Source organism: Rhincodon typus, chromosome 13, assembly GCF_021869965.1.
Source record: "Rhincodon typus isolate 14 chromosome 13, sRhiTyp1.1, whole genome shotgun sequence".
Taxonomy (NCBI): domain Eukaryota; kingdom Metazoa; phylum Chordata; class Chondrichthyes; order Orectolobiformes; family Rhincodontidae; genus Rhincodon; species Rhincodon typus.
In genome coordinates this window covers 39,341,686-39,365,450 of record NC_063344.1, presented here as the reverse complement: position 1 = coordinate 39,365,450, position 23,765 = coordinate 39,341,686, and the positions used below count along the sequence as shown (strand labels likewise).

The window sequence follows — 23,765 nt, the reverse complement described above, 5'->3', positions numbered from 1 at the left end:
TAACCTGTCCTTCCTCCCACCTATCCCCTCCTCCCCCCTCAAGCCCCACCCCCATCTCCTACCTAGTAACCTCATCCCGGCCCCTTGACTTGTCCGTCCTCCCTGGACTGACCTATCTCCTCCCTACCTCCCCACCTACACTCACCTTTACTGGCTCCATCCCCGCCTCTTTGACTTGTCTGTCTCCTCTCCACCTATCTTCTCCTCTATCCATCTTCTATCCACCTTCCCCTCTCTCCCTATTTATTTCAGAACCCCCTTCCTCTCCCCCATTTCTGAAGAAGGGTCTAGGCCTGAAATGTCAGCCTTCCTGCTTCCATGCTGCTTGGCCTGCTGTGTGCATCCAGCTCTACACCTTGTTATCTCAGATTCTCCAGCATCTGCAGTTCCTACTATCTCTGAAACAAGGGTTATTTTGTGGTGTTTTGAAGTAATAGTATGTTTGGTTTTTGATTTTGGAATCAAGACATTTCTGTAATAACATCATGTGAATGTGAAAGAAGACAGCTCTTAGCTAGTTTAAATTGATATATTTTAGCAAAGACAGATTAGGCTGTAAATTTTTTGCAATTAATTAAAATTTTAACTATGCTGTTTTAAATATAATTAGGAATAACAGAAAGTAATGCCAAGAAATTTAGAAACTACTTTTATTAGTTATACATCAAATCACTTGCTCCAAGGTTGGAGTGCACTAGAAAATCACATTCGTTGGTGACAGTTTTTCTGTATCCAGTGTTTTCACATACTGTTAATGTTTCAAGGGGGTATCATTTCCCCTTGTTTCACTCAAAAAATGGCACTGACTGTATCATGGAATACCTAGTTGGGAATGTTACAGAAAGTCATCAGCTCCTGATAAATGACAAAGTCATACACTGACCTAAATTTCCAAATGTACTACATTTCTAAAAACTGTTAGTGCAGCTCCAATCTCTCATTGAACAGAGCTTTAACCAGGCCAATTCATGTTGTCATTGTACAAGTCATTGTACAACTAATGCAATCATAATATTTATGAAGTTGTTGTCCAACATGGATTGCAGATCATAAGTTAAAGTAGCAACTGCAGTAAGAAAGGAAAATGAAAGGAACAAAGAAATTCTGCAGGCAAACAATTAAGGTGGTAGAAGACAATTTGATAATAACAATGTCAGATTTGATACGATCAATCAGACACAAGAATAGATGTGATTGAGATGCAAATGGATATAATAGTTATTTGTTGTTTTTATGAATTGATAATAAAAGTTGATACTTTGAATCTCTTTTCAAGTTGTTTAAATAATCCAGATGCAGATTATTGCTGGGCAATGAGTTTAAGTGTTTTTTTTGTCTTTGTGTGATTTTTCTTCTCTAGCTTGATTACTACCCCTTTATATGCAGTCATTCCAGTTAAGAATAAAATTAACTGGCCTTTTTGATGTTTTGTACCTGTCAGCTCCACTTTAATAATTGATGTAGTTGGACCCCCAAATCTCTTTGGACCTCCATTGTTCCCAGCTCTTCACCTTATAAATAGTGTGTTGTTTCTTTGTGTCCACAATGGATGACCTCATACATGGCTGCATTGAAATTGATCTGCCAAGATTTTGCCCACTGTCAACGGGCTGAATCATGCATGGTGCAATGATCCTGCTGCCCTAGCTAGTTAATTGATGGTAGGGGTGGAGGGAACATGCTCAGGTGATGAATCTTTGCCACACAGGGATATCTCACCTCAGGGATAGGAAGCACAACTCAGAGAGCTCTCGCCAATTGTACCACAATGGCCACTGCTGATACTGTACTCAGCTCTTCAAGAGGCATTCACCAGTGAATTGGAACTTTGAAATTGCTTGGGATTAGTGAAAGTGGTGTGGGTCTTGAGAAGAGAGAACTAGATATTGTTTCAATGGGCACAGGGTCAGTAAAGGAGTTAGCCCCTCATGCTAGCCACCAGTCTCTGCATGGAAACCTGTGGTTGCCCATTTTAAGAGCCTGAGTTGGCCAACAGGAGTTTGGACAACTTAATGCTACCCTGGTGCTGGTAAAATTATAGCAACGTCAGTGGTGTGGTGGTAATGTCACTGAACTAGCAATCCAGAACTGTAAGCCAATGCTCTGGGGACATGGGTTCGATTTCTACCAGGACAGATGGTGAAATTTTAATTCATGAATATCTGGAATAAAGAGTTGGCCTATTGGCAACCACGTAACCATTTTTGATTGTTGTAAAATCCATTTGGTTCACTGGAGGCTTTGGCGGGGAGGTGGGCTGGGGAAGAAATCTGTCATACATAACTGGCAGTTACTTGAGACTATAGACACACAGCAGTGTGGTTGACTCTTAGCTGGCTTCTGAGTGTTAAATGCTTGTTTAGCAGGTGTTTTCGACATTGTACGATGCAAAGTGCCATCCTACCTTGAAACCTGCCAGTCGGTGTGCATTATGTCTCGCCCAGTGTCTCTGAAATGTTATTGCTACTGCTAACCGAACCCCTGCAGTGTGGAAGCAGGCCATTTGGCCCATCGAGTCCACACTGACCCTCCAAAGAGCATCCCACCCAGATCCACTCCCTATCCTATCCCTGCATTTCCCACCCTAGACACTAAGGGCAATTTAGCATAACCAATCCACCTAACCTGCACATGTTTGGACTGTGGGAGGAAACCGGTGCATCCAGAGGAAACCCACACAGACACAGGGAGAATGTGCAAACTCCACACAGACAGTCACCCGAGCGTGAAATCAAACCCAGGTCCCTGGCGCTGTGAGGCAGCAGTGCTAAGCCTTGAGCCACCATGACTGACACTATTTACTATGCCGCTGGTTTTCTTGTCTTCAGACATACCAATTTGCCTCAATATTATGTCATTTAAGTTTTCAATAAGTATAGTGAAGTCCCTTTTGGAACACCTCGCGTTATTTCCTTCTAATTTGAGTACATGTCCATTTTCCTATATTTGATCTTCCTAACTAATCACTTATCCAAATAAATGCTTTGCATTTAATTCCATGAGCTTTAATTTCAGCCAACAGTGTTTTTGTCAAATCTTGTCAAATTCCTTCCAGAAAGATTACCCTCAAATAAAATCAAACGGATCCAAATGCCAGTTGTTCGCCAGTAGTTCTAAATTTCTTTGAGAACTCAATTTTCAATGTTTTTTTTGTTTTATTAAACAATCAATGGTTTCTCCTTTTAAGCAAATACATTTTTAAGTGCTTGCCCAATTGGTTCTTAAATGTTGCATGAGTACCTACCCTTTTAGGCAATACATTCGATATTTCTACCACCGTCTGGGCGAAAAAGTTTTGCCTTCAGTCCCCTCTAACCCACTCACCTCTCACCTTAAACTTAAGCCCTCTTGTCTTAGACATGCCTGCCATATGGAAAGGATTCTTACAATCTACCATATCTATGCCTCTCATAATTTTATATTTAGCTTGTATTACATTTTGTCTCATCATATAGTTCCTCTTCTGATCAATTTTTGGTGGTTCTTTGCTGATTTCTAAAATGCTGCAAATCTTCAGACTTCTTACTGATCTTGCAACATTGTAAGCCTCTTCGTTTAATCTAATACTGTCTTTAACTTCCACATTGAGCCAGAGCTGGGTCTTTCTTGCTGATTCTCTTGTTGCACATTATAAGAAGCTCATTAAGGTAGACGTGGATAGGCTATTCCCTTGGATGGGGAGTTTGGAACATGGAGAGTACATTCTTATGACAAAAGAGTCTAAGATGAGGAGAAATGTATTCATTCAGAAGGTTGTGCTTCCTTAGAACTCCTTTCTCCAGAGGGCTATCAATAATCCATTGATGTATATATTCATGGCTGAGATTGATACATTTTTGATTCAGGGAATAAAATAGTTATTAAGAGCAGGCAGAAAATGAGGTAGACAATCAGCCATGATTGTATCACATGGCAGATCAGGCTCAAGAGGTTAAATGATTTGCAAATTCTCTCATTTCTTATGATGTAATAGGTCTGAATAGAGCCAGATAACAGGAACAAGGTAAAACTTAATTAAAACCAATTATATTTGCTATTCAACTTTCAGAATCATTGAAAAGGATCCACTCTTTTGCTATGGAAGCAAAGAACAGGGTTACTATCCTATATCTTCTCTTAGATAGTGCCAGTTATACTATTAAACATAATACTTTCAAAAGGGATTTTAGAGATCTCCAGTAGTCAGCATGAGTTAAAATTTCTATTTACATTAATTCATTATACTATCAATATCCTGTAATTGACTTTTTTTAAGAAGTGATTGCCAATCTTTTTTGTGTGATGTGATACCAGGGATTGCACACAGTGCAATAGTATGGATTTTGCCATGAAATTATGTAGTTAAATGTTTTAAAGACCAGATTTATTGTTAGTGTAAACAAATATTGTGAGACTTATTGACAATGTAATTGTTGGCACAATGACTGACATTTTCAGATTATTTGTATCCAAGAATGGATATTGTCTGACAATGGACCGCAATTCACAAACAAACCATTTCTAGATGTGTACTAAACGGGATGTGACACATACCACATCTCACCCCACTATTCAGGCTGAAATGGTCTAGTAAGTGAGTGGTCTGTACTATTAAATTCATCATCACTAATTGTTCAGCAATAAAACAAGATTTTTGCATTGCATTGCTGCATTTTTGTACAACACACATGGAAAGTGCTTACCATGCCTAGCACAACTTAGACTTGAAAGGCAAATGAGAAACACTTTGTTGAGCAACCAACTGTCTAATCATTCTAAGACACAGGACATTCTTCAAAGACAAGAGATTGAAAAAGATAGATGATGAGTGAGCAGGAAGACGACTACCAAAACTGCACACTAGATAGAAAGTGCAAGGTAGAATTAAAAATACTTGGAAACCAGCAAAAGCATCAAAAATATGTAACCAGCCCTGATCGTACAAAGTCATCACTAATCATCGTGCTATATTACAAAGAAACAAAAGCTAGCACATATCGATGTAAGACCCACCAATCATGCATGAAGAGAGTGAGGAAGAAAACTTCAGTTATGATACTGAGTGACAACAGCCTGCAGCTAGGCAACTGGGTTGTCGAACAAATGCAACAGAAAACAACACAGATTACCAGATCAGGATGCGTTGTCAAACTCTGAAGTGATGCAGTGAAGTGTGAAATATTCATCCTGTAAACTCTTTTAACTTGTTTTTCCCTTCATTATCAAATTGTCAGTACATGCCTATGTACAACTATATGTATCTGTTTGGGATTTTTTTTATCTTTGGAAAAAGGGGTATGTTGTTTTATATCTCACAGTCAGTGTGTTCACGTACATTTAAAAGATATCTGCAGGATATCATCAGTGAATCACAGCAGTGATGGTATACAGGACTCAAATGCCATCTTACCTGGGATCACTTGAACTGTGATATTCTAATGGAATCATACTGCTCATTTTTATTAGCGTAGACACTGATATGCCTGTGAATTTAATAATTTTGTATACTAGTCAGCTAGAATAAGCGTTTATTGGATTTTCCAATACTGTACAACCATGCCTAATTTCTCATAGGATTAACACAAACATTCCTGCATCAGACCTGTTGGAGGGAAAGCCCTGTAAGACTAAAGAAAGCTTATTGCCACTCTCTTTCCATGAGTGTTTCATCCCCTTGAATGCCCCTTCCATTTCTGCTACTTAATCAGTAGAAACCGACTTGATAATTAGGAAGGGAAGGTTGTCCTTGCTTTAAATACAGAATGACCAGAAGACGAAAAGTGAAGTGATTTTTAGTAAGTGGAATCTTCACAAGGATGACTCCAGGCTCTTGAAGTAATCAGGAACCACTTTTGTTTTGAAGATGAGAGCTGAATTGAATGAACACAGTGAATGTGGAATTTGCAACTTAACATGAATTACAGTAAGACTTGAAAGATTGTCATGGCTATTTGCATTTTAAATTTACTTCTACTCTTTATGATTCTGTATTACCGTCTCACAATGTGCAACTGTTTTCACATTGGCAAATTATTTATGAATTAGTTAAGCCATTAAGCACACCATTTGGAATTTTGAGTTCCTACTAACAACTAATTAGACTATGGAACTATGTGGACTGTTTATCAAACATATTGGAGCCTCGACAAGAGTGTTTTATCAAAACGTTGAGATAATGGGCCAGTGCACATTTTCAGTATGAATGTTACTAACATTTAAGAACTGGTAAATGAAAATACATTTCTATGGAACAAAACAGGAAAAATTTAGTATCAATTGTGAGCTTTCCACAGTGTGTACAGTATTGTATTTTATTTGGAAATTAATAATAAAGCTGTATTTGAACATTATACTGATCACAACTATTGAATCCCCTGTGGTTCTAAAGTACATATTGCTTTCTTTGTTACCTTATCATAAATAACTTGAATAGCTACTTTACATTTGACATTGACAGCCTATAAACCATGACTTCATTCACTGTGATCAACTTGATTTTGAAGCCTTGAATTGTGATTTAACTATTTGTAACTTTAATGTCTGATGAATTCAAAAATAAATTGTAATTTTAAAGTTTTTCAACAGCAAGTGATGCCTTTATGTGCAACAGATGTTTTCTGCTCCAACTTCTTCTCTCTGATGCACTTGATCTTCAATTCTTTCACACTTGATTCTTGATATTATTTGTATCCTCCTTCTCTGCCAAATCAGTGTAATTTGCTGTCAGTCTGTATTAGGTTAAGTTTGGTGGGGAGAGTAACTAAGAATCCTGAATTAATCAGACCAGAAAGTTAATATACTAGATCATGTGGGCCCTGGAACCAAATATACGTAGAAGGTATTGGTAACAGTAGATGCAATGTGGTATTTAGCCTCAGCATACAACATGTTGAGCAGGCAATGATGATCTGAAGATTTACTTTATCTTCAACATATGTGGTGACCATCCATGTCCATCTGAATGGGAGCTGAAGACTGATTGGCCAATTCATTCAGCATACTGAGCAGCCTATTATTGGAGCGGTCTAATGATTGGTTGAATCCTAGAGAAGAAAACCTCATGGCAAGTGGGAATCAATCCAGTAAAATTCTCCATTTTAGCCTCAAAACCTGGGAAAACCCTCCAATATACCAACAAAGCACTGGAAAATGATATTTACAAGTAAAATGTTTTAAAGCATTTTCTGCTTTAAATGGCTTCCTATTTTGAAGCCATGTTTTCTGAAATGGTTTAGCAGGAAGGTTTAATTTTAAAGATTGGACAAATAGGATACAAAATTGGGCTTCTTGTAGAAAACTATTACTGAAGTAAAGAACCCCTTCTAAATTTAATACTAAATCAGAAGCTGAGCAAGCAAATATACTTCAGTACACAATTGGGAGTATAGCAGATGATGTTATAGCTCACCAAGGCATAAAATAAGCAATGCAATATGGTATTTAGCCCCAGTACACAATTGCTTTGACAATTATTACGGCCTCAGAGCTTATAAAATTCTGGAAAGAGCAAGGTGTATAAGATGAGCTCAACGTCCAGGGTAATCAATACATGATTTCGTTAATGACCTCTAGAGTCTGGTTTAGAAGTGTGACTATGGGGACTTGCAGGCAAGATTCATAAGAGACTGAATTGTTGTAGGCATTGCTGATGATTTGGTGCTGATGGGACAGCACGGTGGTTCAGTGGTTACCACTGCTGCCTCACAACACCAGGGACCTGTGTTCGATTCCACCCTCCGGTCACTGTCTGTGCGGTGTTTGCACATTCTCCCCATGTCTGCGTGGGTTTCCTCTGGGTGCTCCAGTTTCTTCCCACAGTCCAAAGATGTGCAAGTTAAGTGGATTGGCCATGCTAAATTGCCCGTAGTGTCCAGAGGTATAAGTTAGGTGGAATAGATGTGGGAAACACAGGGAAAGGGTAGGGGGGTGGGTCTTTGTGGGATGCTTTTCAGAAGGGCAGTATGGAATTGTTGGGCTGAATGGCTTGTTTTTACACTGTAGGGATTCTATGATCTATGATTTCTTGTCAGATTAATCACAGTCCAACAAAGACTTGATTTTAAAGAAAGCCATTTGGATGGTCAGTGAAACAAATGTTCAAAAGCAACCAAGGAGGAAACAAGTAAACATGGCACATTGAATCTATTCCATTGTTGAAGTCCAGAAGCACAGAAGACACCCACAATCAGTCACAGCACTGCTTTGAACAGACACAGGACATGAAATATGTATGCTAGCGCTGTTAAACAAAAAAAATCATGGATGCAAACAGTACCTCACTGTTATAATCCAACACTTTCATTGTGAAACAACGGATCATTTTCAGAAAATGTGCCACAGTAGGTCACAGCTATAAAATAGCAAAAGACCTACTAATTACCCACATAACGAGGTTAATGAGGGAGAAGGCAAACCCAAAAGTTTCCTCGGGAAATTCGATTACCTAGACCTAACATTTTGGCAAGCTAGTGTTTAATGTCAATGGTGACTTCACAAAGGTCAAGTTAGACCTTGATCTAAGTATTACAATATTATTAGATTGTGAGCTTTGGTTTAAAAAGAAACATCAGCTGATTATTCCAGGGGCCATAGCATGTAATGGTAAAGGTATGATACAAGCAACTGTCCAACATAGGGAACACCAATTACCAGGAAACCTATATGCATTTCTCAACCAGGAATTCTCACTCCTGGGAGAAATGCCTTGTTGATCTCAATCCAATTAAACAGGTAGATGTGGTTAAAGTGCAACAAGTAAAGGAATAACTGGTAGATTTTACCAGGCTCCAGAAACTCATGACAAAAGCTAACAAAAATCTTTTTGAGATTAGTTACGTTGGAATAAGAAATGTGTTTCTTACTGTCACTGAGATGGAAAGCTGTGACTATACTGGTTTGGCGGGAGTGATGTTTTCCTGCATTCAATATTGAAAAGAATTCAGACTCCAAGATGTGCAGACTTTGCAAGGAAACATGCACAAAGAGACGTGAAGTGGACACTATATTTGTCTTAAGGTAATTGAAACATCTACAACTGAATTATAATAAGTTGCAATACAGATGAGAACAAGCAGTTATGACAGATTCAAGTCTGAAATCAGATGCCAAGGTGACTTGGAAGAGCCGAATTCAAGTGGAATATTTGACCTCCTTACATTTCACAGGAAATCCTCAAAAATAATACTTGAGATCACATCAAGCAATAATGGAATTAAGGGAGTGAACAAGTTGATTTTAGGAATTGCTCACTACCAAAGGGCAAACAAGAAAATGCAAAGTGATTGACAAATTAAAACCATTGCTCCATCTACTTCAGTACAGATCTGTGAACCAGCACAGGTAGATTGAGAACAAAAATCCAATGATACAGTTTGAAAATGTGATGCACACAAGTCATTAAAAGCCACTACAATGAAGAATATCCAGAGATTCAGGACACTTGAAGAAAAAGATGTCTGCTCCAACAGGGTGCTGTTGCTCTGAAAACAAAATCCCAGTCATTAACAGTCTGCCAGTTCTGAGAGAACTACAAACCTCAGGCCATCAGGAAGACAGAGTGAATGTCGAGTTCCTTATACCAACCAAACTACCATTTTTTCCAACCTTCTTCCATGTCCGAAGAGAACACATTGGGGAGAATAGTGAAAACCTCCAAGTCATCTGAATTTGTAGTCAAAGACCTGGTGGACATGGGATAATGGTAACTGTTAAGATATTATCAAAGGTATAACAGCAATGTAATGGGGAAGAAAGTATGAGGAGAGATATTGTATATAGCTCTGAATAGTTAATACTGATTGTGTGCCATAAATACTACCAACTGGCATGAGGTCTGGTGGAGAAAACTACTAAGGATCTTGAGGAAGTTCGACTTAGGAATATATAGTCTTAACCATCTTTGAAAAAAGTATACAATAGTGTAGTAACATGTACACAGTTTCTGAGATGCAATAAACTGTATTCTTGATTACCACAAGAGAATGTTGCAGCGAGACCAAAAGGTGGCTATATTTATTCATCCTAGAGCATGTGGACCCTGGAGAAATGTATGCCAAAAAGTTATTGGTGGCTTCACATACAATATGGTAATGAGCGTCATCACACAATAACTAACACCTCTAACGCCTGGTACACCCACTGTCTAAAATGTGGCCAGAGCTCCATCTTCTTTCATGGGCCTGTGTCCGCTCTTGCATGTTATGTCAGCTTTGGACTGCATGTGGCCAAAACCTCGAACAGTTTCCCCAGTCTCTGGCTGATAACTCTGAGAGAAATTACGTCTTGGAAGACTCCATCCAGAATGTAGGACAGGAAGGCAAACTGTTAGACAATCCCAGAAATTCTGGGATGATTGGCCAGCATGGTTTTTTGAGGAAGGGTGTCATATCAGCAGTGGTTTTGAAAACAGGAGCTACACCTGAGCAGAGAGGGAACTGTTAATACCAGTGAAGATTAAGGTGAAGAACAGATATTGGGCGGCCAATGTTTCTGGGCAAAATAGGGCCAAGGGATGAAAGTTTAGAGTTGAGAACAGGAACTAATGATATTTGAGAAAGGTGCAGGTTCAGAGGTTGACCAGGGAAGAACTGGGGAAAGGTTTGACCTGGTGAGTAAAGGAGGGCAAGTAGTTTAGACAAATAAACAAATGATCTAATTTTTTAGTGACAAAGTAGTCAGTGAATTCCTCATATTTGCTGTTGGTGGTAAAGTTGGTGGAGACAGGGGAGGAAAGCCTAAAGAGATAGTTGATGGTGAAGTAACAAAGGACAATGTTTATTTTTCTCTTGTGGATTTCAGAATAGGTACAGAATAGAGGGAGACCAGTTGTAGTCCTACTGGCTCTTTGCAAGAGACCCTCAGCTAATTCCACTGTCTTGTCTTTTTCCTAAGCCCAGTAATTTTTTTTTTCACCAGATTACTTGATTTACTTTTCAAAGCCATGATTCACTTTGCCTCCATTGCACTGCACTCTCAGGTACTGCATTCCTTAGCCCAATATCATACTGCATTTTTTGTCATTCATGTCCTCAATATCCTCTGCTTCTTGATCCTTCCCATCAATGTGAAAGTTTCCCCCTCTCTGCATTATAGGAAGGATGTGATTGCACTGGAACGGGTGCAGAAGAGAATCACAGGATGTTGCCTGGGCTGAAGCACTTTAGCTGGATAAGCTCGAGTTGTGGTTGTTGGAGCAGAGAAGGTGGAGTGGGACCTGGTGGCCACACATAAGATCGTATGAAGCATGGACAGAGTGGATAGAAAGCAGGCATTGCCTTTAGCTGAAGAGTTAATAATGAAGGGGCTCACTTTTATGGTGGTAGGCAAGAACTTTTAGAGGGAATTTCAGGACGAATTTTTTTCACCTGATGGAGGTATGGTCTGGAATGCATTGCATGGGAGGGTAGTTGAGATAGGTAACATTACAACCTTTAAAAAGTACTTGGATGAACAATTGAAATGTCGTAACATGGCCAAGGGCCAAATGCTGGTGAGTGGGACTAGTATACATTTAGTATAGTTTTGGTGGTACAGACTTGATGGGCTGAAGGGCCTCTTTTGTACTGCATGATTCTATTATTAACTAAAGATTATTAAACGGCATTTTCTCAGATGCTTTTGGAAGTCCATATGCATCATATTGGCTGCATTTTAAAATTCATATATAAGATATTTTCTTCATCAGCCCTCTCTATTACCTCATCAAAAAAACTTGGTTAACATGCTTAAACAGGATTTACGTTCAACAAATCTATGCTGGATTTCCTTACTTAATCCACATTTACCTAAGTGACTGTAATGGCATACTGCAATTATTGTTTCTAAAAGATTTCCCACTACCTTGGGCCAAATTGACAGCATCTTGTTTGCATTGTGGGGCAATCTGCAACTTTTACAGTCATTTTGTTTGTGTTTACTTTTTCTGGCTGTAAATTAAACCTGATGTTTGAAATTGTCTAATTTCTTGTCCGTTTGTGATATTCCCCTCCTGGACAGTCACAATTTGAATATCTCCTTTGGGTACTGGGGACAGGGCAGCGCTAACTTCAAGAGGGTGTTTTCATGGGATGGTACTACTGACAGGTAAACCATGTGGCCTGGTGGTTAAACAGTGACTAGGGTGAGAGAATGCCATTGTACTTGCGAGGGAGTGTCAGGCATACTGACAATGTGCCGTGATTGGCAGATATCCAGTGAATAGCAAGTTGTGCTGGGACCAGTGTGTGTTAAGCTGGAGCTAGAATTGGATGTGAGAGATGCCGATAGGGGTTAAGCAGGTTGTTAATGATATGAGTTTGGTGGAATACGGTGAGAAACTTTGCAAGGCCTTGCAGTGAAAAACGCTGCTAAAAAGCTTGATGCAGCTGTCACTTAGGGCTGAATCTTATGTTTTCTTTTGGCTGTGTAACTATGTAATTCCATGAGATGGCTTTGTATGTGATAAAGACTATTTCTGTCGAAAGTCAGTAGGAATTGGCAAGGTTGGACCGAACATGGAGCTGGATACAAGATTGTTTTCTGGAGAAAAATCTTTAGTAAGAGCCAAGAAATCACTGGATTCAGAAGAGAGAGTACAAAGTGGTTGAAATGAAGTTAAATTTTAAACTAGATGTTAACCATTAACTCATAGATTCAAGTACTCTGACTTATTCTGTACTGTATTATTGAAGCATTTAGATTTTGTTACTTCAGTAAATTCCTCAGTCAGTGCAGTGATGCTTAGTGGGCCCGTGACTCCATAGAACCTGTAGTTTTGCAATGCAGTTGGTATTAAATTAAGCTAATTTGCTACTCCTAGTAGAAATCACTGGTAAGAATACTGCAAGTAGTGATGTATGATGACAACCTCACTGAAAGATCAATGATCAAGATATAATTACTGCATGTTTGACTGATAGTTCACACTCATGGGAAATAAGTCAACATAAATGATAAACTTTAATTTCATAGTTTCATACTGAGATATTGATTAAGTTGCATATTTGTAAAAATAAGCACGTACAAACATGCTCTGTATTTAACTTCCATTGACCTCGTAGATGTCTTAATGTAAAAATTGTATTGTTGACAATTACAGCTCATCATATGAATTCCAGAGTGCCACATAGTCAGCATTTTCACGAAGCTCTGCAACTGCATGTCTGTGCAGCAACCCAATGATTTCTGCATAGGCCATGATTAGGGAGGGTTTAGAGGGATATAGGCCAAATGCTGGCAAATGGACAAAATCAGTTTAGGATATCTGGTTGGTGTGGACGAGTTGGACCAAAGGGTCTGTTTCTGTGTTGTATATCTCTACGACTCTAAATTGGCCTTGTTACGTTGCATCATGAGCATGACAGTGCAAGATAAATGGTAAAGAACTCCCAATCTTAGTTGACATATTTTACATAATGGTTCAGTACATTGAATAACCCTTTATACATAACAGATTGTCCTAGGAACTTGTACGGTTATAGTGGCATATCTTCAGCATCAGGAACCTTTAGTAGCACAAGAAATTAAGATTATGGAGTAAGTGATAAGTGACTTACACTTAGCTCATAATGGTACATATTTTCTTCTCTTCCAAGCTACCACAAACCCACTCTCAAAATAATTGAAAGGCCATTTTTCATAGCTATGTTAAGAACAACAATAATTGAAGTTTTACTGAATTTTTGCAGTTTCAAACCAGCACCATGTAGATGAGAATATGGTGCTGAAAGTCTGTCAGTGATGTCAGTCATTGTGCGTAGATAATTGGTGTTTTAAAAAGTGCTTGCACAGATTTAGATAATGATTGCACTTGCTGGCCTTAGCCAGAAGATACATTCAGCGTGTCTGAGAAATTTCTCAAACCAAATTCAAAGAAATTTGACATTGTGACCTAAGTAGTAGCGGATCGTACAATTCTACTGAGACAAAAAAAATGGGTATAGCACCTTGATTCGGTGCCACACTTCATCAGTTCTGAGGAAGGGTCATGGACCCAAAACGTTAATTCTGATTTTTCTTCACAGATGCTGCCAGACCTGCTGAGCTTTTCCAGCAACTTCTGTTCTTGTGGAAAAGCAATCACCTTCCGGTAACTACAAGGTGATAAAAGTGGTTTCCTCAAAATTCAGCCCACTTTGTGATATGACAGGGTTCAGTAAGTCTGTTGACCTTTGAAGAAAGGCTACAATAATGACAGATTTCTATGAAACTGACAAAGCCACATGACTTGGCAAGGTCAGTGGCTTAGCTCTTAGTGTGTGTTGGAGAGATTAAATGGCCATGAGATAAGAGGATGATGAACTTGAAAGTTGATGGAATGTCATTTTGTGCAAAGGTTGGGGGAGGAAAGTGATAGATATCTCAATGAGGACATTGTACTTAGGAGGATGGTAGTGATTATTTTCAACAAGAGGTGAGAGGGATAGAACAAGATGAGACACTTGAAGGAGATGTAAGTGCCAGATGTGTAAAGGTCAGGTAAAGGTGGTAAGCGCCAAAGCACAGCCATGACAGTCTGAGTGGAAAAAGCAGCCAGATGTGAAGATTTCATTAATGGGAAAGCTATCATTACCCTTCAATATTTCCATTCGGTCACGATGTCAGTGCATTCATCCACAATAAGTTCATGGTTGGCAAGGGCCTTGTTTACAAATGAACAGACATTCCGAAGGGAGGTAAGTTTAGTGAAGGTGAGAACTGATCTGGCAGAGTCCACAAGATCAGCAATGGAAAGGAAGAGTTGCACAAGGAAGAGATTAGCAAGGTCAGCTTGCACTGGACAGGAAGGTCAACAAGAAAGAGCAATGGGACAGTTTGGGATGCTTTTTAGTATAAGCCAGTACCAAGAAGCTCAATGAGGGTCTGAAGTAAAGTGTAGACCAGAAAAGGAAAAGATGGCAGTTCTGCTTCCCTAAAGGACATTAGTGAACCAGAACAGGCTTTTATGACAATCAACAATGGCCTCAAGATTATCATCACTGAGATTTTGGATTGCAGATTTATTAATTGGTTTTTAATTCAACCAACTGCCCGATCTGCAAGAGGCATGGGGAAGCAGCAGACTTACTAAGGGGAGCCAACCCAGGACAAATGCAAAAGAGCAGGAACATTGAGGAGTACTGGAGGGATAGGTGGCAATTAGGGTACAGCACCTGAAAGGATTGCAATGGACAAAGGCAGGTTATTGCAAGAGATTCTAGGAGCAATATCTGTGATGCTTCGACTGCCGATATTTTTCTCTTCCACTGCCACTACTAGACAAATCTGACAATGTTAATTCCTCATGAACCAGGACTTTCCATTCTGAGCATGGGTCCCACCTACAGTTCCTGCTTCATGACTCCAGATGAGGAATGTCCCAATTCTTAATTTCCCTGGTTCTGACTGCTCATAATCCTCCAAGCTGACTAATGGTTTAATGAAGGGTCCCAGAGGACTGGAAAATCGCTAACGTGACACCCCTGTTTAAAAAGGGAGTAAGGCAAAAGACGGAAAATTACAGACCGATTAGCCTTACCTTGGTCGTGGGTAAAATTTTGGAGTCCATTGTAAAGGATGAGATTTCTGAATATTTGGAAGTGTATAGTAAAATAGGGCAAAGTCAGCATGGTTTTGTCAAGGGGAGATCGTGCCTGACAAATCTGCTAGAATTCTTTGAGGAAGTAATGAGCAGGGTAGACCAAGGAGAGCCAATGGATGTTATCTACCTGGACTTCAAGAAGGCCTTTGATAAGGTGCTGTACAGGAGGCTGCTGAGTAAGATAAGGGCCCACGGTGTTAGAGGCAGGGTGCTAGCATGGATAGATGATTGGCTGTCTGGCAGAAAGCAGAGAGTGGGGATAAAGGGGTCTTTCTCAGGATGGCAGCTGGTGACAAGTGGTGTTCCGCAAGGGTCAGTGTTGGGACCACAACTCTTCACTTTGTGCATTAATGATCTAGATGAAGGAACTGTGAGCATTCTGGCTAAGTTTGCAGCTGATACAAAGATAGGCGGAGGGACAGGTAGTATTGAGGAGGTGGGGAGGCTGCAGAAGGATTTGGACAGGTTAGGAGAGTGGGCAAAGAAGTGGCAGATGGAGTACAACGTGGGAAAGTGTGAGGTCATGCACTTTGGTAAGAAGAATAAAGGCATGGACTATTTTCTAAATGGGGAGAAAATAGAGAAGTCTGGAGTGCAAAGAGACTTGGGAGTTCTAGTCCAGGATTCTCTCAAGGTAAACTTGCAGGTTGAGCCAGAAGTCAGGAAGGCAAATGCAATGTTAGCATTTATTTTGAGAGGACTTGAATATAAAAGCAGGGATGTACTACTGAGGCTTTATAAGGCTCTGGTCAGGCCACATTTGGAGTATTGTGTGCAGTTTTGGGCCCCATATCTCAGGAAGGATGTACTGGCCCTGGAGTGGGTTCAGAGGAAGTTCACGAGAATGGTCCCAGGAATGGAAGGCTTAGCATATGAGGAACATTTGAGGACTCTGGGACTATACTCATTGGAGTTTAGAAGGATGAGGGGTGATCTAATTGAAACTTTCAAAATACTGAATGGCCTGGACAAAGTGGATGTTGGGAAGATGCTTCCATTGGTAGGAGAGTCTAGGACCCAAGGGCACAGCCTGAGAGTAAAGGGAAGACCTTTTAGAACGGAGATAAGGAGAAACTTCTTCAGCCAAAAAGTGGTGAATCTATGGAATTCACTGCCAGAGAAGCCTGTGGAGGCCAGGTCATTAAGTATATTTAAAACTGAGATAGATAGGTTCTTGATTATCAAGGGGATCAAGGGTTACGGGGAGAAAGCGGGAGAATGGGGTCGAGGAAATTAACCGCCATGATTGAATGGCAGAGCAGACTCGATTGGCCGAATGGCCTAATTTCTGCTCCTATGTCTTATGGTGTTATGGTTTCTGTGAGAAACCATGTAGACAAAGCCAAAAGAAAATATTCCACCCTGTGATCTATCTCTACTGCCATGTAGCACACTTGGGATGTCCCAGAGAGCGATGTAAACTTTTATCATCCATTTTACATCTGTTCTTTCTAATAAGCACATAAATGCTTTGAGACTTTTCCTTGATTATTCCGGAAATTCAACCTTTCATTTGATGTTGAATGGACAAGAATAATGTGTTTTAAAGTTTAATACTTGTAGTGCGATTCTTTCTGTTAAATACAGGGAGTTAGAATTTATTTTTTAAAAGTTAATCGTATTCATTTTATGACCAGGTGAGTTTGGGTTAATAGCCCCACTCTTGCCGCCCCTTCAACTTTATCCCCCACACCCACTCACCACAGTTGGCCTCATCAAAAAACTATAATTCTTTTTAGTAAACAGCTATATTATAATTCAATGGAAATATAGTACTCATCAAAATGAAAAAAAGATTGCAAGTTTTCTTGAGTGAAAGTAAAAGGAATTTTATTAGTTTCTTACTCTGTGAAAAATAATAAAATGTGAAATGTAAAGCTTATAAAATGGAAAATGTCTAATAAAGATGTCAGGAATAGGCAGTTTAAAAATAAGCCCAGGAGACCTGATGGTGTTACTTTGTAAGCTGAAATTATAATTGTTTAATCGATTTCCTGAATCTTCACCAGTAACAAAATGTCTAGATATTTTTGAGTTCACAGTGAATGGATGTTTCTCTGATTTGCTTTTTATTCGGTTTTATTCTAAGAGGCTGAGTGAAATGATGGTGAGAGAGGGAGAAAGAGAGAACAAACCTTCAAGTTCTGCTATTACAAATCCGCTTTCTTCTTGCTCTGCCTAAAAGATATTAGGTAAAATGCAGTTTCTTGTGTATTGCTGTTTGACGTTTTGTTTCCAGGCTAGGTAATCTGTAGGTAACTTTAATTGTAATATGTGAAACTTTCAGAAAGGTGTAAATCAAACAGGAGATACAAATCTAATGTTAGGTTTCAGTCATTTTGTTGACATTTTAATTTCAATTCAGTCTGAGTCTTGATGGTTTCATGAACTGGCTCGACTTGTGGAAAGATGATCACTGTGGCTATCTATGCTTTTCACTTTAGAGATCCTTTTTAGTCCTTAAAAGGTCCCAGCTGCTAAAAATAAGGTGATAGAACATAGAACAGTACAGCACAGTAAAGGCCCTTCGACCACGATGTTGTGCCGACCTATTATTCTACTCTAAGATCAAACTAACCTGCATACCCTTCATTTTACTGTCATCCATGTGCCTGTCCAAGAGTTGCTTAAATGTCTCTAATGTATCTGATTCTACTACCACTGCTGGCAGTGCATTCCACGCACCCACCACTCTCTGTGTAAAAAACCTACCTCTGACATCTCCCCTATATGTTCCTCCAGTCACCTTAAGATTATGCCCCCTTGTGATAGCCATTTCCGCCCTGGTATAAAGTGTCTGGCTATCCACTCTATCTATGCCTCTCATCATCTTGTACACCTCTATCAAGTCACCTCTCATCATCTTGTACACCTCTATCAAGTCACCTCTCATCCTTCTTCGTTCCAATGAGAAAAACCCTAGCTCCCTCAACCTTTCCTCATAAGACCCGCTCTCCAGTGCAGGCAGCATCCTGGTAAATCTCCTCTGCACCCTCTCTAAAGCTTTTACATCCTTCCTATAATGAGGCGACCAGAACTGAACACAATATTACGAGTGTGGTCCAAGTCAGGATTGTTGAGGCATCATTAATCTGCCCCCTGGAGGTAATGGTTGCTGATTAGGAATTCATGAAGGGGTATCCTTCCTTCTGGAGAAGAGCAGCAGACTGATGGTAGTTAAATAAAAGAGAGAGTGCTTCAACATGGACATGTCCTCTCACCAAACTTTGTTATAGCTTTAATGTAGAAGAAAGTTTATTTCAGCTAGGCCACCGTTTTGGGGGATGGAGAGTGCTATGAGGTTGAATGAGATGCAAAGCCATTTACAGGATAACATTAGATTCTCTCACAGCCAGGCAGGTAAAAACAAGCTCTAGGGCAACCTAGAGAGCTACTGGAGATCCACGTCCAGGCCCTTAATTGGTTAGGCACTGACAATATGGGAACTCAGAGGCCCACTGGAAAATTACATACAGCTTTTTTAATTGGACTTGGTGGAGCTCTTAACAAGCCCAGTTGGCTACCAATTGCACAAGGCTGCATAGCCCTGATTAACCTGATCCTGCCTAAAATTACTGATGGCAGGAATGATCTTGGAAATTGATGTGCCAGCAGTTGTCCTCATTTTCAGGCCCACCAACTCCCATTTATGGTCCCAAAACAACATGAAAATTAAGCCTATTAAAAAAATCACTTGCACCTAACTTTCTTCATCAGTTTCATGGGTAACTTGGAGAAGATCCCTCTGCATCATGCCCTTAGTGTATTTGAATGTTGAATCTCTCAGTGTGGTAACAATGCAGTGAAGCTTGTGGAAGAGCATGGCCGATCAGACAGCAATTTCTGCATTTAATCGCTCATGTGGGAAGGCAGAAGGATCTGTATGTTGGTCTATATCATGATAACACACTGGCGACTTCACCTTTATTCCTTGTACAAAATCTTGGCTCGCCTTATTTATAGCTTGCTTTCATATTTTGATGATGAGCAGAGTTATCTTTGAACTTCTAATAAAATTTTAAACAATTTGCTTAGCATATTTATTACTTTATTCTTGCAAATTTCTCCGTCCTTTTTTCCAAATAGTCAATTCTTATTGAGTAATGGCTCTACTGTGACTTTCTCATGTATAAATATCAAGAGTAAACCATGTATTCCCTTGAGCCTGTCCTACGTTCATTTGGATCATGGCTAATGTGTACCTCAACTCCAGATGCCCATCTTAGAACCATACTCTTGATAACCATTTTAAGCAGCAATCTATCTATTTCAGTTTTCAAAATTCAGTTCAGGCAAGGCTAAAGTTTAAATGTAAAGATGCCAGTCAAATCACAACCAAGCCTTGGGCATTGAAGTTAATTGAACTGCACCTAGTACCATCCTGGCTGAGATCAGCTAACCCTGCTGTAATGAAGATCTCATTCTTGTGCTGTCTCTTTGAAAGTTGAACAAGTTAGTCATGCTCTGCTGCTCGGTCCACTTAGCCGTGTCGTTTTTTTTTCTCTTTCAAGTATATATCCAACTCCCTTTTGAATTTTAGCATTAAATCTGCTTTCAACACCCTTTCAGGCTGTGTATTCCAGAGCATGGTATTGTATTGCAAATAAAATCGCATTTCTCCTTTAGTCAATTACCTTCAGCCTGTATCTTTGGATTGCTAATCTGCCTGCCAGCAAAATCTGCCTGAGATAACAAGAGCTGGATGAACACAGCAGGCCAAGCAGCATCAGAGGAGCAGGAAAGCTGACGTTTCGGGCCTAGACCCTTCTTCCTACTATCTCTGAAGCAAAATAGTTCCTCCTTTTTTCCTCAATAAGGATCCTGCAGAATCTTGAGTACCTTCAATAAATTTTGCCTTAACACACTCTGCTTTATAAGAACCTCTTGGAGGTCATCCAACTCTTCACAATACAAACTGAAAGGTAAATAAAGAAGTTTCCTCCACCACCAACTCCACCTAGTGTTGAAATATTAATTGATATATCACTCAAAGGAAGCCATTTACCTTAGTATATCTTATCCTGCACTTTAAAAGAGCTATCCAATTAGTTCCACTTTCTGGACATTTCCCCTGAAAATTTTCCTATTTCAAGTATCCATCCAAACCCCTTCTGAAATTTATTATTGTCTTTACTTCCAATATCCAATATACAGTGTATTCTAAATTATTACAGCTCACTGCATTAAAACAAATCATGTAGCCCGTATTTCCTTGGCCAATTACCTTTACATTTCTGTTCACTGGTTGGCATCTCTACTACCTAATGTTTTGGAGTAGATTTGTAGCTCGGGTTGTGGGTGTTGAGGTTGGTTGGCTCGCTGAGCTGGTTTCTTGTTTCGCGGACATTTCATTACCGTGCTGAGTAACATCCTAAGTGCAGCCTCTGATGCCATGGACAAGACCAATGTCATCTACAAGATCCCCTGTAGAGACTGTGAGAAACACTACATCGGACAAACAGGAAGGAAACTAACAACAAGGGTACATGAACACCAACTGGCTACAAAAAGACACGACCAATACTCACTCATCTCAATCCACATGGACAAGGAGAACCACCATTTCGACTGGGACAACGCCAAAATCGTGGGACAAGCTAGGCAGAGACTGGCATGAGAATTCCTAGAAGCCTGGCACTCCACGAAGCATGCTATTAATAAACACATTGAACTCGACCCCATATACCTTCCACTACCAAGGAAAACCGGAAGTGAGGCAATCCAGCTCAACGGACTCCAGAGTTTAAAAACCAGGCGGGAAAACACATTGACGCTTCATCGGAGGCTGCACGGAGGATGTTACCCAGCATGGTAATGAAAGGTCTGTGGAAAAACAAACCAGCACAGCGAGCCAACCAACCTCAACATCTCTGCTACCATTGGAAATGGTTTCTCCTTATTTACTGTATCAAATCTGTTATAATTTGAACACCACATTAAATCTGTCGTTAAACTTCACTGGAATCAGAATTAATTTCTATCATCTCTCCCCGTAACTAAAGTCTTCCTTCCCTTGTATCATTCTAGCAAATCTTCATACTTTTTCCAAGATCATGACATCTTTTTTACAGTGTAGTATCCAGAATTGGTCATGGTGCTTCATTTAGGTTTTAATGGCTGTTTTTTTAAGATAAAGTTTAGTATTGTATGAAAACATCTAACAACAGAGCCAGCTTTTGTTATTCATGGAGGAGGGCGTCGCTGGCTAGGCCAGCATTTATTGTCCATCCCTAATTGCCCACAGGACAGTTAAGAATCAACCACATTGCTGTGGGTCTGGAGTCATGTGTAGGCCAGACCAGGTAAGGGTGGCAGTTTCGTTCTTTAAAGTATATTAGTGAACCAGATAGATTTTTCCAACAATTGGCAATTGATTCATTGTCATCATTAGACTATTAATTAAAAATTTATTTGAATTCAAATTCTACCATCTGCCATCGAATCTGGGTCCCTGGAACATTATCTGGGTCTCTGGATTAACGACCCAGTGAAAATACCACTAGGCCATTGTCTCCCCTGTGAATAATGAGAACAATCCCATTGAGCTTGAAGAAAATTGTGAAAAGAGGATGGAATGGTCCGCCATGTCAAAGACGCGAGAGGTCAGGACGGAGAATGAATAGTAAACATAATCACAAATGTTGGGTATGTTGTGTGTGCCAGTGGTTAGGGCTATTTCTGTTACTGATTCTGGGAGTTGATGGTTCTGTTCAGTGTGCTAGTAAGTGCAAGGGTTTGAGCATTTTGTATGATGTTTTGTAACAGGCAGTGGATCTGAAGTAGATACCAGCTTTTGAAAATCTCCTGATGCATCATTTGATTTGTTTTTGGGCAAGAGCCCGAGTGTTATTATAAATCTATAACTGAATTGAGTGACATTTTAAATACAATTGAGACGTAATATTGGGTACTGTTCATAATTTATTTGCCAAGACATTACAATCTGTGTATATTTTATTGTGAGTTCAGGAATAATTAGATGTGAAGTATTTTCCTATTGGAAATGGAACTAGACATTGTAGTAAAGCACTTTTTCGGCATTTCCGTTTACCCGTACTCTCAGGACAGGAGGGAACAATATTTTATAAAATATTTGTTATGTATAGTAGGCTTCATGTTACCTTGAATGTATTGAATTTGACGGAGCACAAGAAACCATGCAGATAATTTTTATGCCTTGTCGCTTACAGGCAAACCTATGATTCTTGATAGAATTAATGACTTTTCGGAGCCTCTGTTTCAACCAAAAAGGTTTTTATAAAAAGCATCTTCTATGTGATTCCAACAGCATAAGCTATCACTTTGTCTGTGATTCATTCTGGTCTTTGCATTTCTCACACGTGAGACACTTCTTATTTCAATGATTATATTCATGGAGTATTTTCTAAAGTTTATTGATCTTGTTTAAAGTTGAGAAATGTTAATTGGTAAAATGCAAGTTAATATAGGAAGTTTAGATGATTACTAATTGTTGTTAAAATGGTTTAATTTATTTTGTGTTTAATTTAGACCTGAAAGGATTTTTATCATATTATCTGTTAGTGAGTGTAATTTATGTTTTAAATAATCAAATAAAATTATATCACAAGTGGCTGAAACATGCATATAGATTTTTTGTAAAGTAGAAGGATTTCTCCCTTTTAATAAAATTAAAAACAGACCTCTTATTAGACAATATAAATGCTTTAAATAATATGATATTATTTTAGGATAAATACCATGGAGTTATAGTATTTAAGTGTAATGATCCTAAGTACAATTTTTCCATGGAGCTGATTTTCATTGATCCTGTGAAACGATGTGTGAGTATTTCCCTTAAAACATGTTTGGCAGCTGTTTGGCATTTTTTATACTTACATACACATGTCTGGTTAACTTGAAAAGTATGTAGAGAATCATTCTGAAGTTAATTGTCAGTATCACTAATTCCTGTACAGGCAGAGGTTTATAATGAACTTCAAACCATTCTGTATCTTCACAGTGTGCTTTCTGGTACTTGGTGACATTCCCAAATGGTAATTCGTGTAACTGCAGTTTAATTTTTGCCTATTGCTACTTACGGTCAAACATTTAAGATGGAAATTATAGATGACATTAATTGAGAATTGGCGCCCATTTGTTGACTCGACCCAAGTCTTGGGGTGGATGGACAAATTTAGATTCGAAAAGGGCATAGGAATCATGAAGTTTGATTATAACCCATATCCACACCCTTTATGCGCTACCTGCT

The 23,765-nt window shown here is 39.3% G+C and overlaps 1 protein-coding gene across 1 annotated transcript in view; it reads left to right on the top strand.

Moving 5' to 3' along the window:
* Positions 1–23,765, top strand: part of LOC109936345 (inactive N-acetylated-alpha-linked acidic dipeptidase-like protein 2) — a 411,331-nt gene that overhangs the window by 250,812 nt on the left and 136,754 nt on the right. The gene's annotated exons all lie outside the window — the stretch shown is intronic.